This window comes from Brassica napus, chromosome C7 (genome assembly GCF_020379485.1).
Source record: "Brassica napus cultivar Da-Ae chromosome C7, Da-Ae, whole genome shotgun sequence".
Taxonomy (NCBI): Eukaryota; Viridiplantae; Streptophyta; class Magnoliopsida; order Brassicales; family Brassicaceae; genus Brassica; species Brassica napus.
The window spans coordinates 24,275,390-24,291,303 of NC_063450.1; the positions used below are offsets into that span (position 1 = coordinate 24,275,390).

Below are 15,914 nucleotides of genomic sequence, written 5' to 3' on the forward strand. Positions count from 1 at the left end.
TGTCGTTGGCTCTCGCAGAGATCCGGGACCTCTGGGAAATTAGGGTTTTCCTAGTTTCCTAATTTAAACGTAAATCGACAGTGCGAATTTCGGTTCCCACAGTTTGGCGCTAGAAGGAGGGGATACAGATTACTATAACTCATAGCCGCAAAACACTTGATCAAAAAAATGTCTGGAAATACGAAAGACAAAATCGCAGTTCGAAACAACGCGGGTAAGAAAACTTCAGCCGCCACTGCGCCTATGGCCAATGCTTACGTAAACGCCATAGTTCTTGAGAAAATCGAAAACCTTGCCGCGACTTTTCGCCACAGGAAGTGCAATGAAACGAGCTCGCGATTTCTCTTTCTAAACATAAAAGAAAACGATAAATCTTATCAAACCCCGTAAGTTTGGCCCATTACCGAACAAAAGAAATCTCAACATGTAAGGGTTTTACCAAAACACGTTTTCCGAAAACTTTTCGGAAAAGTAAAACTTCCTCTCCCCAAAACCGCAGAAAACCCCTAGGTTAATCGCGGAAAAAGGAAGCACAGCAAATCGGGTACATAACTCGTCCCTGCACTTCTTCCGACTATCTTGCGGAAAAACCCTAGGTCGGTCGCGGAAAAAAGGAAGCACATCAAATCTGGTACATAACTCGCCTCTGTACTTCTTCTGAATATCTTTCGGAAAAACCCCTAGGTTAATCGCGGAGAAAGGAAACACAGCAAATCGATTACACAGCTCGGTCGCTACGTAGCGATCGAGCTCGAGCCAAACTCGGTCGCTACGTAGCTATCGACCTCAAGCCAAACTCGGTCGCTACGTAGCGACCGAGCACACACACAGCTCGGTCATTACGTAGTGACCGAGCCCAAGCCACACTCGGTCGCTACGTAGCGACCGAGCACGCACACAGCTTGGTCGCTACGTAGCGACCGAACTCTCCACTCGCAACATAGCGACCTGTCAGACGTCCAAATTGCTACGTAGAGACCTGTCAGGCATCAAAAATATCCTCCTTTGCATTCTCTTTTGAATCCCGATCGAAACGTTTTTCGTTTCGTCTCAATTGGAATTTTCGTTGAGATTTTATGACAAAAACAAGTTAAACTCGTCTAATCTCCTTGGCTTGCGCGCCCTTACCTCCATCTTTGCGTTCTCCTTCAAATCTCCATCAAAACATCCTCTGTGTCGTCTCGATTGGAGTTACCATTGAAACTTTCCGGAAAAACAAAAAAAAACCGCAAAGACTTGTTTTCTCGCATGGATTCAAATTAATCGTATAAAACGGCAACAGTTAACTTAACACCTTAGCCGCCTCAACTATACGATATGTTGAACCTTTTTATATAAATTGACCTCGTATCTAAGGAGAAGATAACAGTCAAGTTTCAAAGGATAAACACCAATATCGAAAATGGCGAACATACACAAGAAGAGGAAGGGGAAATAAGCAAGCATAACTGAGAAGAGACAAAACTGCATCTTCGAGAGAACTAAGGTATTTCCGACTTGAAATTTTTGAAATCAGACTTGGAATTTTCGTAGGAAATTACTAAGAAATAAAAACGTCTTTGAGACTGCCATAGAACTTTAGGGAACGTAAAACCTAGGTGGATAGTCTAGCGAACTAAGTCTTAGGCAATTTTTCCTGTCTCGATATATCGTTCCATTACAGTTCAGCCAGATCTTGCAAACCGATCTAAACTCTCCAAAAATCGAGAAACGATCGCCAGGCATATCAAGCTCGCTTCCTAAAGAGAGAAAAAACTAGAGACATGAACGACGTCTTAAAACCGATTCGTTTCTAGCAATTTTCTCGGAACCGACATATCCAAGTCGTCAACGTGGAAACAACCAAATCACAGTCCAAGCGTCGTCTTTAAGTCGTCCCGGATTATCGATCATTCCAAACCTCAGAAGAAGAAACGTACACAACCCTTCAAAGTATCGGTTCAACCGTTTTCTTTCGTAAAAAAAAGGGGGGAGTAGGTACGTATACTTTACTCGTATACTCCCAAACTTCAAAAACTTTTGCAAATCGTAAGGAAAACGATTTCGTCAAAGCAAATCGTCTCAAATAGGCAAACGACAATCTAAAATTCGTCTAAACGCTAGCAACATATCCAGACGATCATGAACATGATCTCAAAGACTATACATCATTTCTTGTCGCAATCATGCGTATAGAAAACCTGTACCAATATCAAACTGAAACTCAACGATTAGCCAAAGTATTGAAGCCCTTTCCGGCTTTAGAAAGCCAGTTTCGTTTAAAAAATTTTACAAGAAATATTCAATCACCAAAGCATTTCTTTCAGTTTCCGTTGTACCAAGTGAGACACGGAAAAGCATCGAAAACATTTGCTACGAAAAAAAAAACTCGATAATAGATGTAGCATTGTGCACATTAAAAGGAACACTTTCCTCCCGATGGTTGGCTAGATCCACCTCTGGTTGACCAATTCGTACCAGAAACGAATGTGTCATGAGAATCCTCTCAAAAAACCTATGAAAAACGTTCTGCGACTAGATCGTAATGAAATAAACTTCGGTAACACTCCATAAGTAACTCCAAGCAACTTTAACCTAAGATCGAAATCACAGCAGAAACGTTTCTCGTAAAACCCGCAGAAACCACGCTACTTTGACATATGTAAACATATCACCGATTTACAACCTTCGAAAAATCCTGCGTACAATCAGACCAAGTCTTACGAAGAAACTTTCTAAAGTTAACATAACAGGTTTTATGAAGAAGTATGTTTTGAATAGCAAACGCAAACCTGTAAGATCTGATTTACGATGATCATCTAAACTTTATCTCTTCGCATTACGATCTACTAGATCTCATTTTTTAGCCATGCGGCTCGCTGGCTTCTGCCTTTCTTTTCCCTCGGTCAAATCCAAGAAAGCAGTCATCCTGCCGCTGACTCCACACTGGTTCTATATCAAACCTCTTAGGCTACGTCTTCCTCAGACAAAAACAAATCAATTTTCATAAGTCTATAGGTAACATTATACGAAACATTCATCGTATAACAGAAACCTAAAGCATAGAATCGTTTTCTATGACTATCAGCCATCTTAACACGGATAACTCTGGTAAACTTGACCTATCAATCTCGACAAGCGCTCTTTGGCCCTCGGTCAATTACGCCTTCCAGTAAAGGTCCAAACCAGAATTTGCCGTCCCCTTTAAGGACGATCGTAAACTAACATGACCTTAAATGTTAAAGTACCATGGTCGAATCCTCGACCTACAACATCCTTGGCTAACTGTGTAAACAAATCCTTCACGCCAAGCCAAACTATTTGAGAAACCATCGCTCCATCACTTAACGGCTAAACGACAATCTACGATTTGTCTAAAAATGTCGTGAGACTATTAAGAGAATAATTATCGTATAACCCACGGTCGGAAATCATATGATAAATTCTTCGTAACGAAACTCAGTCCTAACAACCAAACGGTTAACGGAAAACCAAAACTTGTCGACAATCGACCAAGTTCGATACATTCCACAATTCACTTTAAGCCCGCTATGTTTTACCCGTAAAACGCGGCATGTAAGGAAAAATTCGTAACAAAGCTTCTAGAGCTATACGAAACATCCTCAAAAATGCACGAAATAGATCTCGGAAGGCCAACACTTCACAAAGCACAAAGAAGGAAAACGCTTCTTCCCATGGATAAATTTACGCGAAACCTCAGTCCTAATTCCTCGATAGCAAATCAAATTATTAGCATCCAAACAGGAACAACCATTTTGGCTGCGAACATCCGTAGTCAAACCAGAATGTTTCTCAAACGCAGTGCTAAGACTAAACCCTTGCAACATCACGAAACATCTTCAATCCCGCGAACATTTCAAGCACGAAACACAGCATACGAAAGAATAACAAATCTTCAGCATCGCGAGACGTCGCAGAAGCCTGAAGATTCGTTCTTCGACGAAATTTCCTTCCTCGATAAAAACAATTTCTTGGAAGACTAGACAGTCATACGCACTAACATCTTCTCAAAACATATCCTTCGCGAAGACTCGAAACGGTATTTTTTTACCATTAAGTTTGTTGCTGATCACAACAAACTCTCAACGTCCTAACAGACTTAGCCATCTCGTGGAGATGACTCTCGTACATCCGACACAAGGATAATAGCGCTATAAAAGAAACCCAAAATATTTGGTCAGCACTTCCAGGAGGCTTAAAAATTGTCCTTGGAGAGATGCTCGGTTCCAACCATACAAGTCGTACAAGCCGAGAACCTATTGCGGACTTTAAATTGGTATGGAATCAGGATGAAACTGAAACGGGATACGTAAGTCGAATTAGTCATCGCACCCTCTAAAACCAGGAGTAAACCTAGGTCTTGCCCTAAACCCAGCGCACTGGTCTCTAACATCTCTAGGCATAGTATCAAACACCCTGATACGAGATCCCAAAATTTGTCTCTTGGACAATACTCGAGCGTCTTCAGAAACCCCGTAAGTTTACACACTGCGGAAAAATCTCGAAACAGATCGCGGATATAGCAGTTCACACAGAGTTAGATTACGAGATGACAACTCGTAGTCTTCCCTCTACAGCCATATAAAATGCCATCGGCAGCAACACGCCTGATAACATCTACATATAAACTAGACCGTAAAGGTCTCGCTGGAATACTAGTCATAAGAACCTTAACTCCAAGACAAACTACGAAAGGCTTGATCCCTTCGACAAGGGTACGTAGGCAGCCTTCATAAGCCGCAGCCCCAATAAAAAAAAAATTTCTTTTTATGCATAAGTTTTTCTTCGTCAATGTTTGTCTATGAATCTTCGGATACGAACTTCGTCCAACATGCCTATCTTTCCTAACTCGCCAAACCGCACCCTAGAATCTCATCAACGATCCACGATTCTAGCGGGCTGGGGGGCTAACTGTTGGGGTCAAAAACGGTCACGACGAAGTTAACATCCAAATCTCCGTAAAAATCAGTATGAACATTTTTCACGAAAGTTATACTTCGTAAAAAGATTATTTACGAAAAGCCTTGTTGTAAAATCTTTTTCAAATCTCAACTCGAACCAAATATTGATTATTCAAGGGAACGGACACATATCCAAACCTACCACGGGCAAGCTCGAGTATGGCAATCGGACCACGGACAAGCCAAGCTAGGTTGCTACGTAGCGACCGAGCTCGAGCCAATGGTTGCGCCCACTTACGATTTCTTAACCAAAAGCCCATAAGCCGTATGACGGTTTATGCTTGGTTCGTAAGGCAAGATAAATGTCAAGTTTCCGCGGATAAATGTGAAGTTTCCGAAGATAATCACGAAGATCGGGAAAAACGGAATATCTCCATTTTTAAGCTATGACGGCTTAAGGGCAGAAGGGGAAAGCGTAAACCAACCTAGGAGAAAGTATATAAGGAGTCCTAGGCGAGAGGCACGAGGGAAAACTTTTTAGACTCAGAATTCTCTGCATTTACACACTTTAGGCTTTATTCTCGACAAGTTCGGTTTCTATGACCGGCACTCAATTACTAGACGAACTCGCCCAGGCAGTTCGATCTCTTGTCCAACTCTATCAATTGAACTACGTTCGGCTTGATCCTCGAAAGGGGTACGTAGGCAGCCTTTAACAAGGTTCAGTCCGAAATCAATCAAAAACCTTTGTGTATCTTTTTCGTCTTTTGTTATCGAGCTGCGACTCAACTAGGTTTGAGCTTTTAGGCCGCTAGAACTAGGTAACTCGCTGACAGCCTTTGCGGCCAAAGCTTTTATGATCTCTTGTAATGATCGCAACGCTCTTACGCGGATTCGAAATAAGATCTACTGTTTTCTCTAAACTCGTTTGTTGTCTTTTCATGATTTCCGCATCTATTTGTTCACTTGTCGTTGGCTCTCGCAGAGATCCGAGACCTCTAGGAAATTAGGTTAAACGTAAATCGACAGTGCGAATTTCGGTTCCCACATAAAACTGCAATTTACTTTTAAAACCCTTTAAACATCTTTGCTTAACAAATCATATTAGAATCCCTAGGTTCCCTAGCTCCCTGTGAATTCGATCCCTAAGTACTACAACTCGACCTCTTATTTGAGAGAGTATAAATCACTATTTAGGGTAATTTGAGTGGTATCAAATTTGGCGCCGTTGCCGGGGAGTTTTGATCGCTTATTTTCTAATTTTCCTTAAGTATTCTGACAGAAAATTTTTTCTTGTATTTTCAGGTACATGCCCAGCAGCACCAGAAGCAACAAGGAATCCTAACTGCTATTCTCACCAGATCCTGCAAGTTTGGAACGCACGATCCGTAAGGAAGCGCGCTCCCTATCGACCGACAACAACACTTCCGTGTCGCTCGATTCTGCTTAACCACCGTCGACCCAAACACCAGTCCCGTCGATAGATTCTCGCTCACCCCTATCGATCGTCAACACAAACCTTCCGTCGACCGATACCCTTCACCCGACATCGATCGACATTCCATCTCGGACATCGATCGATACTGAACCGCGAGCAATGGTTGCGCCTTTGATACTTATTCGGGACAACAATGGAGACCTGCATGACCAGGAGGGTCATCTACGTAATGCAGCAGGTCAGAGAATAGATGCTCAGGGGGCTGCAATCCCTAAGCCTAATGCTACTACTACAGGTACTACCTTACCTGTAGATGAGGTTGCGCAACCCAGGACGTTGGCTGACTACAACCATCCAGATCGCTACTACACCAACAGAACAGCCATCCTTCCTCCTACCATTGAGAGGGATTTTGAGCTGAAAGCGCAGTACTACACACTTGTGGGACAGTTGCCCTACCATGGACTATCCCACGAGCATCTTATGGACCATCTGGAGAGGTTCGAGGATCTGATTTCTGCTATTAGAGTCAAGGGGGTCTCTGAAGACTACCTATTATGCAAGCTTTTCAGATATTCACTTGCTGGAGAAGCTCTGCATTGGCTCAAGCAGTTACAACCAGGATCTCTTAAATCCTAGAGCGAAATCAAGAATGCATTCTTATGCAATTTCTTTGATGAGGCGCGTGCTGAAGACTTGAGGAGCAAGATTGCTACATTCACCCAGGAGCCTGCGGAATCATTCAGAGGCTCTTGGATCAGATTCAAGTCTTACCAGAGAGATCTGCCACCATCCTTGGGAATGATCAGATGGATGAGGTGAAGGCAAAACTGGACAGTGTTCACAAGCTTCTCAAGAAGCAGGCCAGCTTTGTTGAAGATGCAGAAGCTGTAGAGGGTAGAACAGAGGAAGAAGAAGTAAACTACATTGGTGGAGCTGGATTCCAAGGAAACCAGGGTGGAAACAGAAACTCCTATGGAAATAGGAGTAACTTCAACCAAAACTCGCAGTACCAGAAACCCTACAACAACAGCTATAGAAACAACATGAATTTTGGAAGTTCCTACTACCAGAAGCCACCGCCGCCTACTCAAGAGAGCAAGATTGAAGAGATGCTCGATAGGGTTCTTGAGGCACAACAGCGAATGACAGTGGACTTCAATGGGAAGATAGATTCTGTCTACACCAACCTGAACACAAAGTTTGAGACTTTGAGCTCTCATGTGAAGAAGATGGAGATACAGGTTGTGCAGACAGGAGATGCTATTAGAAGGCAGGAAGCTTCAACAAGAGGAGTAGGAGATGATGTGATGAAGCACCACATGAATGTCATTATTGAGGATGAATTTTGGCAAGTGGTGAAGGAAGAGAAGCTGCAAGAAAGGGATTTCGAGGTAGAAAGTTTGATGAGTTTCGGCGGGTCACATTGGTGTTGATCGACACCAACCACCGAGCATCGATCGACATACACCAATCAAAATCGATCGACAGGAGTACCAGAGCATCGATCGACAACACCTATGGAGTCAACCACATCTTGCAATGCCGTGAATATTCTAACTCACAAGGAGTTCGCAGCAAAACACCCACATCCGCCCAGCCCTAACAATGTCTGAATCGATCGACATGCCAACAGCAACGTCGATCGATACTCAGATGCTAATATCGATCGACAACCATCACCACCTATCGGTCGACGAGCCCCTATCACCTACCGAGTGCAGATGCCGAAGATAGATGTGGCACGACTTAACGCACTCAGGTCCAAACCTAAACCTTCAGAACAACCACCGGAGCCTGTCAGGACACCTTCAGATGATGGAGATGATCCTATGGAAGAGGATAGGGTTTCTACTGGAAGAACCCTAAGGAGAAGAAAGGAAAAGGTGGCGAAACATCTGAAGAGGGGGGCTAATGAAAAGGAAAAGGAGCTTATTACAGCCACAGATTGTGGTGTTTCAGGATTCCTCTACATAAGCCATTCGAAGAAGCTTATTACAGCCACAAATTGTGGATGTTCTTCAGAGAAACCAGAGAGAAAGAAGAAGACATTAGGAGAATGTTCTGTGAAGCCAGAGAAAAGATGAGGAGAAGGATTACATTGAAGAAGAAGAGTGATCCTAGGCAATTTGCAATATCATGCACAGTGCAAAGTATTGAATTCCCACATGCTTTGTGCAACACAGGAGCATCATTCAGCATCCTACCTAGGGTTATGGCAGACCATCTGGGTCTGCAGGGGGAGCCTTCGCAGGAATTGTTCACTTTTGTGGATTGTTCTCAGAAGAGCTCAGGAGGAATTGTGAGAGACCTAGAGGTGCAGCTTGGTAATGCCCTAGTTCCAGTTGATTTCCATGTCTTGGACATCAAGTTAAACTGGAACTCTTCTCTACTACTTGGGAGAGCTTTCTTGTTAACCGTGGGAGCAGTGTGCAACTTGCAAACCAACCAGTTGTGTCTAACACTCATCGATCCTAATGCCCACTACGACCCTATCCCAGTCAAGAAGCCACAGGCGATCTCCAGAAGAATCAATGATCCATGAATCATTGCGGTTTGCCACTGTGGAGCCAAGTACGAATCTGACTACTCGGAATCGATCGACACTCATCCAGTTCCATCGATTGATACAAGCCACCCGAAATTGACCGACGCTGAAAAAGAAAAATCGGTCAACACACATCCAGATGAGTGGGAGAACGACTACTACAACCCCCACTATTGACGCTTACACCAGACAAAATATGCATACAGATGTGGGAACCGAAATTCGCACTGTCGATTTCTGTTTAAAAAAGGAAACTAGGAAAACCCTAATTTCCCAGAGGTCCCGGATATCTGCTAATACCAAACGCCAAGAAATCAGAACACAAGAATAACAACGATAAAGTATAAGAAATCGAAAAGAGAGCAAAGTAGATCTTATTCCGTATTCGCGTTTGAGCGTTACAACAGGGTAAGAGCCTGGGCTACGAGAGCTGTCGGCGAGATTCCTATTTCTAAAACCCTAAGACGGCAATAACCTAGTTGAGTCGCAGCTCGAATAACAAAAACGGAAATATGCCTAATTGCTCTAAGTGCTAAGTTTTCTGTGAAAAGTCCTCCCCCTGCCTCTCGCCTAGGACTCCTTATATATTGGCTCCAAGGTCGGTTTACACTTTTCCCCTTCTGCCCTTAAGCCGCCATAGCATAAAAAATGGAGATATTCCATTTTTTCCGATCTTCGTAATTATCTTCAAAATTTCGTATTTATCCGCGGAAACTTGACATTTATCTTTCTTTGCAAACCAAGCGTAAACCGTCATTCGGCTTACGGTATGTTGGTTAAGAAATCGTAAGTTGGGCTTCGAGTCATGTCTTAGGTCCCTTTGGGCTGTCTTCAGACACGAAGCGTTTGTTACGGCTTCTTTCGATAAAGAACGAACTTTCCGTGGTTTTTACGGTTAAGTTTGATCGATAACTTAGAATGGCGGGGAATCGTGAAATGGGTTCACTACGATCTTCGGGAGATAGCATCGAAGGGCAGACGAGAACGCATGGACTAATGTCGTATCGATGTTTCGGAAGAGCTTGGTCGCTACGTAGCGACCGAGCGCTCGATCGCTACGTAGCGACCGAACTTTGGCTTCAGCTCGGTCGCTATGTAGCGATCGAGCGGAACATGTGTTCGGTTGCTGCGTAGCGACCCTCTTCGAGCTCTTGTCCGATGACTCGTGTTTCTTCCGCAAAGCTTTTTGTAAAGAAGAATCTATTTCGAAGAAGTATTTGTCGAAGAAGATTTCTACGTTTTCTTCTTCGGGGATTTTGACGTTAACTTCGTTGCAACCGTTTTCGACCCTAACAACAGACGAGTATGAGGAGGAATGAGCCATTGAGTACAGAGCCATCCTTGATGAGGAAGGTAAACTCTTACACCATTCCTCTTGGAAAAGGACTGCACCATCGATCGACATGACAAGCTTGCCATCGATCGACACTCAACCTCAACAACGATGCCGAAAGCGAGCATCGACCGACACTGCCTACTACAAATCGATCGACACTGATTTCAACCATGTGCAAGGCAGAGACTACTCGATTGGTAGTTGGGCAGATGAACACCACCACGAGAGCTTTGCAGTAGAAACAGTTACCTACACACTAGGAGCAGATTAACTACAAGATAGCTTCACAGACGAGGAGCTGCTCAACGTGCAAAAGCGCGATGATACAGATCAGATTCAAGCAGAAGCTGCCTGGGAAAGAACTCGTTTCAGCGAATCGATCGACACTCGTCACCAGCAATCGATCGATAAGCTTCCTCACGAATCGATAGAAATCAACAATAACACATCGATCGACAACCATTCAATATCGAAAACCAGTGTAAGCGAAAAGGATAAATTAGATAACTAGCATCTAACTCCAGACGAATTTGGTATTTTCAGGGACCCTAATGGCTTCGCAAAAGCAATAGACGGCCGCACACTACACGTATCTCGAGAAGATATCACAGATATCCTTCAGACAGCCAATGGAGCAGACAATCTGTTCATGCATCAACGCAGCAACCGCGAACAGAAGACTACAAAGAAGTTCTATGACGCAGCTGGTGGCATAGAAAACAGCTTAAACAACGATCTCGCCATACAAATCATCTATCGATCAACATAGACGTTCCAACGGTGACCAGACAGCCAGAATTCAGCAGAAGAGCTTTTGACCTTTATGGTAACCGGAAATTTTACTCAGAAGAGAAAGATAAGTATGGAGTCTACAGAGATGATCGAGAATTTGTCAGAGATCTAGATGGACACACCATCCCAGTTCACAACAAGGATATCAGAAGACTTCTGGAAAGAGCTTCAAGAGATAAGCCAGCCTACATATGTCTTCCTGAACATGCTAGCTCATTCACACTGACAAAGTTGGTACAAGAAATCTACACCAAGGATGAGATCAACGAGATGTTATATGGAGTCTGTGGTGAACATGATAGGAACAAAAAAGCCTTCCAGATGAAGCTTGATGGTGTCTACTATCCTTTGAATGATAGTATAAGTTGGCTAACTACTTTCTTGGAGGAGATGAAGAAGGACATAGCCAGAATTCAGAACGCGACCGGCACTGCTCGACAAGCATCGATCGACAGAAGACAACCCCAATTGATCGACAGTAGACAATCACCATCACTCGACCGACACCATCACGCATCGATCGACAACCGCCTGGCCGCATCGATCGACACCAATCCGCCACGCACACACACAATTAAGTCTCAACCGGATTTCCACACCAGAGAAGAGATAGATCAGTTGGTAGAAGAGATATATAGAGCTCTGGAAACTACAGAGGAGAGGCTTGATGGGAGATGTGATGGCATATATTTTCCAATTAACCTTACCATCAGTGCATTGACCTCCAAGGTTGAAGCTATACAAGGGGAGTTGGTGGAGATTCAGAGTTACATTGCACGTCGACCAGAAGCATCTATATCGATCGACAAACGCATCAACAAATCGATCGTCACCAACCATTCAGCATCGATCGACAGTGATACAAACCGAGGCCAGTTAGTACCAAAGACGACATCCAACACGTCCAACACACCTTACCATGGAAAGGAGATCTCAGCTGACACTTACGCCGCACTTACCAGACATCAATTCAACCTTGAGAGTCTTGGTGAAAGATTGCAGAGGATTGAAAACACAAGTGCAGAAATGAAGGATAAATGGAGCAGAGGGGATGAAGCAATGATAGACTTCACTGGTACATGGTGTAACAAGCGCAAAGAGGAGATGGATACTTGTTTTCCAACAAGTCCCAGTTCTCAACACTACTAGCCAAAACACCTCCAAAGTCAAGCTAAATGACTATAACAAAGCGCTGAGTAGGAGGCAACCCACTATTAGGTAATATTTATTAAGTTTTCATTGATTTACTATTTATGTTGGTTTTTAATTATTGCTGGTCATAAAAAACAAAAAAAAAAAGATCCGAGTAGACGATTGCCATCTGTATCGACCGACGCGAACAAGTCGACATCGATCGACCTGCGTCGACCGACAACAACATCCTTGAATCGATCGACATATATTCCGGTCTGGTATATCGTTCCAACTTGTTATATTGAGTCCTTATGATTTATTTTTTCACCATAACTCCGACTGAATTTACACTGGGGATAGTGTAGTTTAAGTTTGGGGGGGAGGTTTACCGATATTCATTTACTTATTAGTCTTATTAAAAATGTTTTCAAATTAAGTTATTATTGAGTCAAGAAAAGATTATGAACTTATAGATTTTGCTAGATATCTAACCACTCTATAGCACGATTCTAGACTTACTGATTGCAGATAGTACTAAAGATACTAAAGTGGATCAACTTGTTAACTATCCACTCTTGCTAAGATTGTTTTGAAGGAACCAAAGCTGACCTCCAACACTAAACCTAACACAACTGCTTGTCTTGGGGCTTGGTATACATGGGATCGGATTCTTCAAACAAGTTTGAAAGGTAAAGCCTTGTGTATATAGATTTATCACCCTTTCTCTCTCTATTTTCGAAATGTAGATTAAATATATATATATATATATATATATATATGTATGTATTATTATATTAGAGATTTATTAGGAAGGAATTCGAACAGGATTTGGTGGCTACAACCATTAAGGCTTGCTTCACAATTAATCCTAGGATATAGGTAAAAAAGAAGTGAATAGGACTTGGTGGCAACCATCATTAAGGCTTGATTCATGGAAGCATGTCCAATCTTGGTTAATGATCTTGTATAGAAGCAGATTTTTAACCAAGAGAGAAAATTAGTAGAGAGAGAGGATATGAACTAATGTTTACCTGCAGGTCCAGATACTTGTTTGAGAATCTGATATACTATGGATTTGACCCATTTTTACCCATGGTATATAAGTATTTTACTATCTATATACTATATATTCTATCCTATTAGGTTCAGGTTCAGAAGTATCTTGGAGTAAAGTGATGATTATGGAGCATTTAGGAGCTTAAAAAAGATTTCATCCGAGCTGACCATAAGAGGTCGATACGAAGAAGAAACAATCGATCGATGCACATCCAGTGACGTCGATCGATACAGAAGAGAAGCCTCGACGATTGAAGATTATGATCGATCGATGTACATCATGTACCATCGATCGATGTCGAGACGCGGAAGCACGACTTGGTTTCAGCCGACTTTAAACCCAAGACTTCACCAAATTACAAGATTACCCCTGACGAGTTTTTAACCTAATAGTTATATACTTGCCTAAGTGTTAGGAGGCAAGAGAGCTTTTGGCCACCTTTGTATTCTTATTTTCAGCAGAGAGTTTTAGGAGAGAAGATCATAGAGAGATTTGTGATTGGAACTCCATTGATTCATCTATTCTATTCTATGCAGTTTTTATTTATATTTTGTGTCATGAATTGCTTAGCTATGTCTGAGTAGTTTACCTGTTAGATTCAGGGTTCAAATAGGTTAGAGGGATTAGCCCCAACTGTAGATTGCTAAGTTGTGGTATTCATTGATTGATTGTTCTTAATGCTTGTTCTAGATTAGCTAACTAGAATATTGAACCTAGGAATCTGCATGAGTCAAGCATCTTTGACCATCCAGTCCTGAATCTAATCTGTCATACTAGGACTGCTAGAAAAAGGCTACCGCTGAACTAGACAGTTAGTGAGCATTATCAACTTTCGCCTAGGGCTTAACTGTAAGCATCGATCGATATTGTCTTCTGACAATCGATCGATATTTGTGAAAGGTGTATCGATCGATATCCCTATAGGACCATCGATCGACACTTTCTTGTGGTCAACAAACGAAAATTGAGATCCAAGATCTAGTTAGTTAACCAGTGAAACATTGCCATCGCTGATCACTGTGTTCAAGGGGTTAAGCTCTAATATATCATGCATGTAACTGATAGGCATCTATAGGATTATAATCTCCAACACCTGAATAGAAACCCTGCATCTAATACATTTCCAATAAGTTACACCCCCAAATCATCTTGTTAGTCGAGCAATAGACTTGATCAATTTGGATTGCTATTTACATTTAAACCATAAACTCAACAAACACTTAGAATTAATAAATTACTAGATTTAATAGGTTCCATAGCTCCTTTTGGATTCGATCCCTAAGTACTACAATTGAACCTCTTATTTGAGAGAGTAATTCACTCCTTAGGGTAATTTGAGTGGTATCAAATTTGGCGCCGTTGCCGGGGAGCTTTGATCGCCATTAGATTTAGTGTTATTAATTCTTTTCTTTTCTCCACCCCCATTCTGACACAAAATGTTTTCTTGTCTTTTCAGGTGCATGCCCAGCAGTACCAGAAGCAACAAGGAAAAACACCTGCTATTCTTAGAAGATCCTTCTCACTTGGAACGCACGATCCGCAAAGATCAATGTTCCACATCACTCGACGCAGCAGCTTTTACGTCGACTGATTCTCGCACCCACCCATCGACCGACACCCGACCTTCATCGTCGACCGATCCACATCGTTCGACATCGATCGATTCTACACCGCGTACATCGATTGATCCTCAGTCGCGAAGCATGGTTGCGATTGTTATTCTCAGACAGGATGAGAATGGAGACTTGTATGACCAGGATGGTCATCTGCGTAATGCAACAGGTCAGAAACAAGACGCTCAGGGGAATGTAATCCCTGAGGCTGATGCTACAAGAGCTGCTCAACTTGTAGAAGAGGCTGCTCCACCAAAGGCACTGGCTGACTACAATCGTCCAGACGAGTACTACGCCAACAGATCAGCTATTCGCCTTCCAGAGATTCAGAAGGAGAATTTCGAGCTGAATCCTCAGTACTACACACTCGTGTCGCAGTTGCCCTACTCTGGGTTACCGCACGAGCATCCTATGGACCATCTGGAGAGGTTCGAGGATCTTATCGCTACTATTCGTATGGATGGAGTCCCTGAGGACTACCTATTGTGCAAGCTCTTCAAGTATACTCTGACTGGAGAAGCGATGCACTGGCTTAAGCAACTACCCACAGGTTCTCTAAAATTCTGGGACGACATCAAGAATGCTTTCTTGCGAAACTTCTTTGATGAGGCACGCGCTGAAGACTTGAGGAGCAAAATTGCTACATTCGCGCAGGAGACTGGAGAGTCTTTCAAAGATGCGTGGATCAGATTCAAGTTCTTCCAGCGAGACTGTCCACACCACGGATTCAATGAAGTGCAACTGCTGAGCACTTTCTACAGAGGTATCGCCTTGAGGTATCAGATGGCTCTTGATACAGCTAGTGAGGGAAACTTCAACACCAGGAATCCGGTGGAGGCTATGAGACTGATAGAAAATCTAGCAAACAACAGCAGCACCAAGAACACTGACTTTGAAAGGAAAAAGTCTGTTGCATCCCTAGGAAAGGAGCATATGGACGAAGTTAGAGCAAAGTTAGATGTGGTTCATGAGCTTCTTAGGAAGAAGGTCTGCTCAGCTGAAGGAGAAGTAGATGTAGACATGGAAGGAGAAGAAAATGTGAACTACATTGGAGGTACTGGATTTCAGAGGTCTGGAAACCAGGGTGGAAACAGA

At 42.8% G+C, this 15,914-nt stretch overlaps 1 non-coding gene across 1 annotated transcript; it reads right to left on the minus strand.

The window, feature by feature from the left end:
- Nucleotides 1-15,439: 15,439 nt before the first annotated feature.
- LOC125590948 lies at nt 15,440-15,547 on the minus strand. Its single transcript, XR_007326945.1, has one exon. It is a non-coding gene; the product is annotated as a small nucleolar RNA R71 (small nucleolar RNA).
- Between the last annotated feature and the right edge of the window lie 367 nt (nt 15,548-15,914).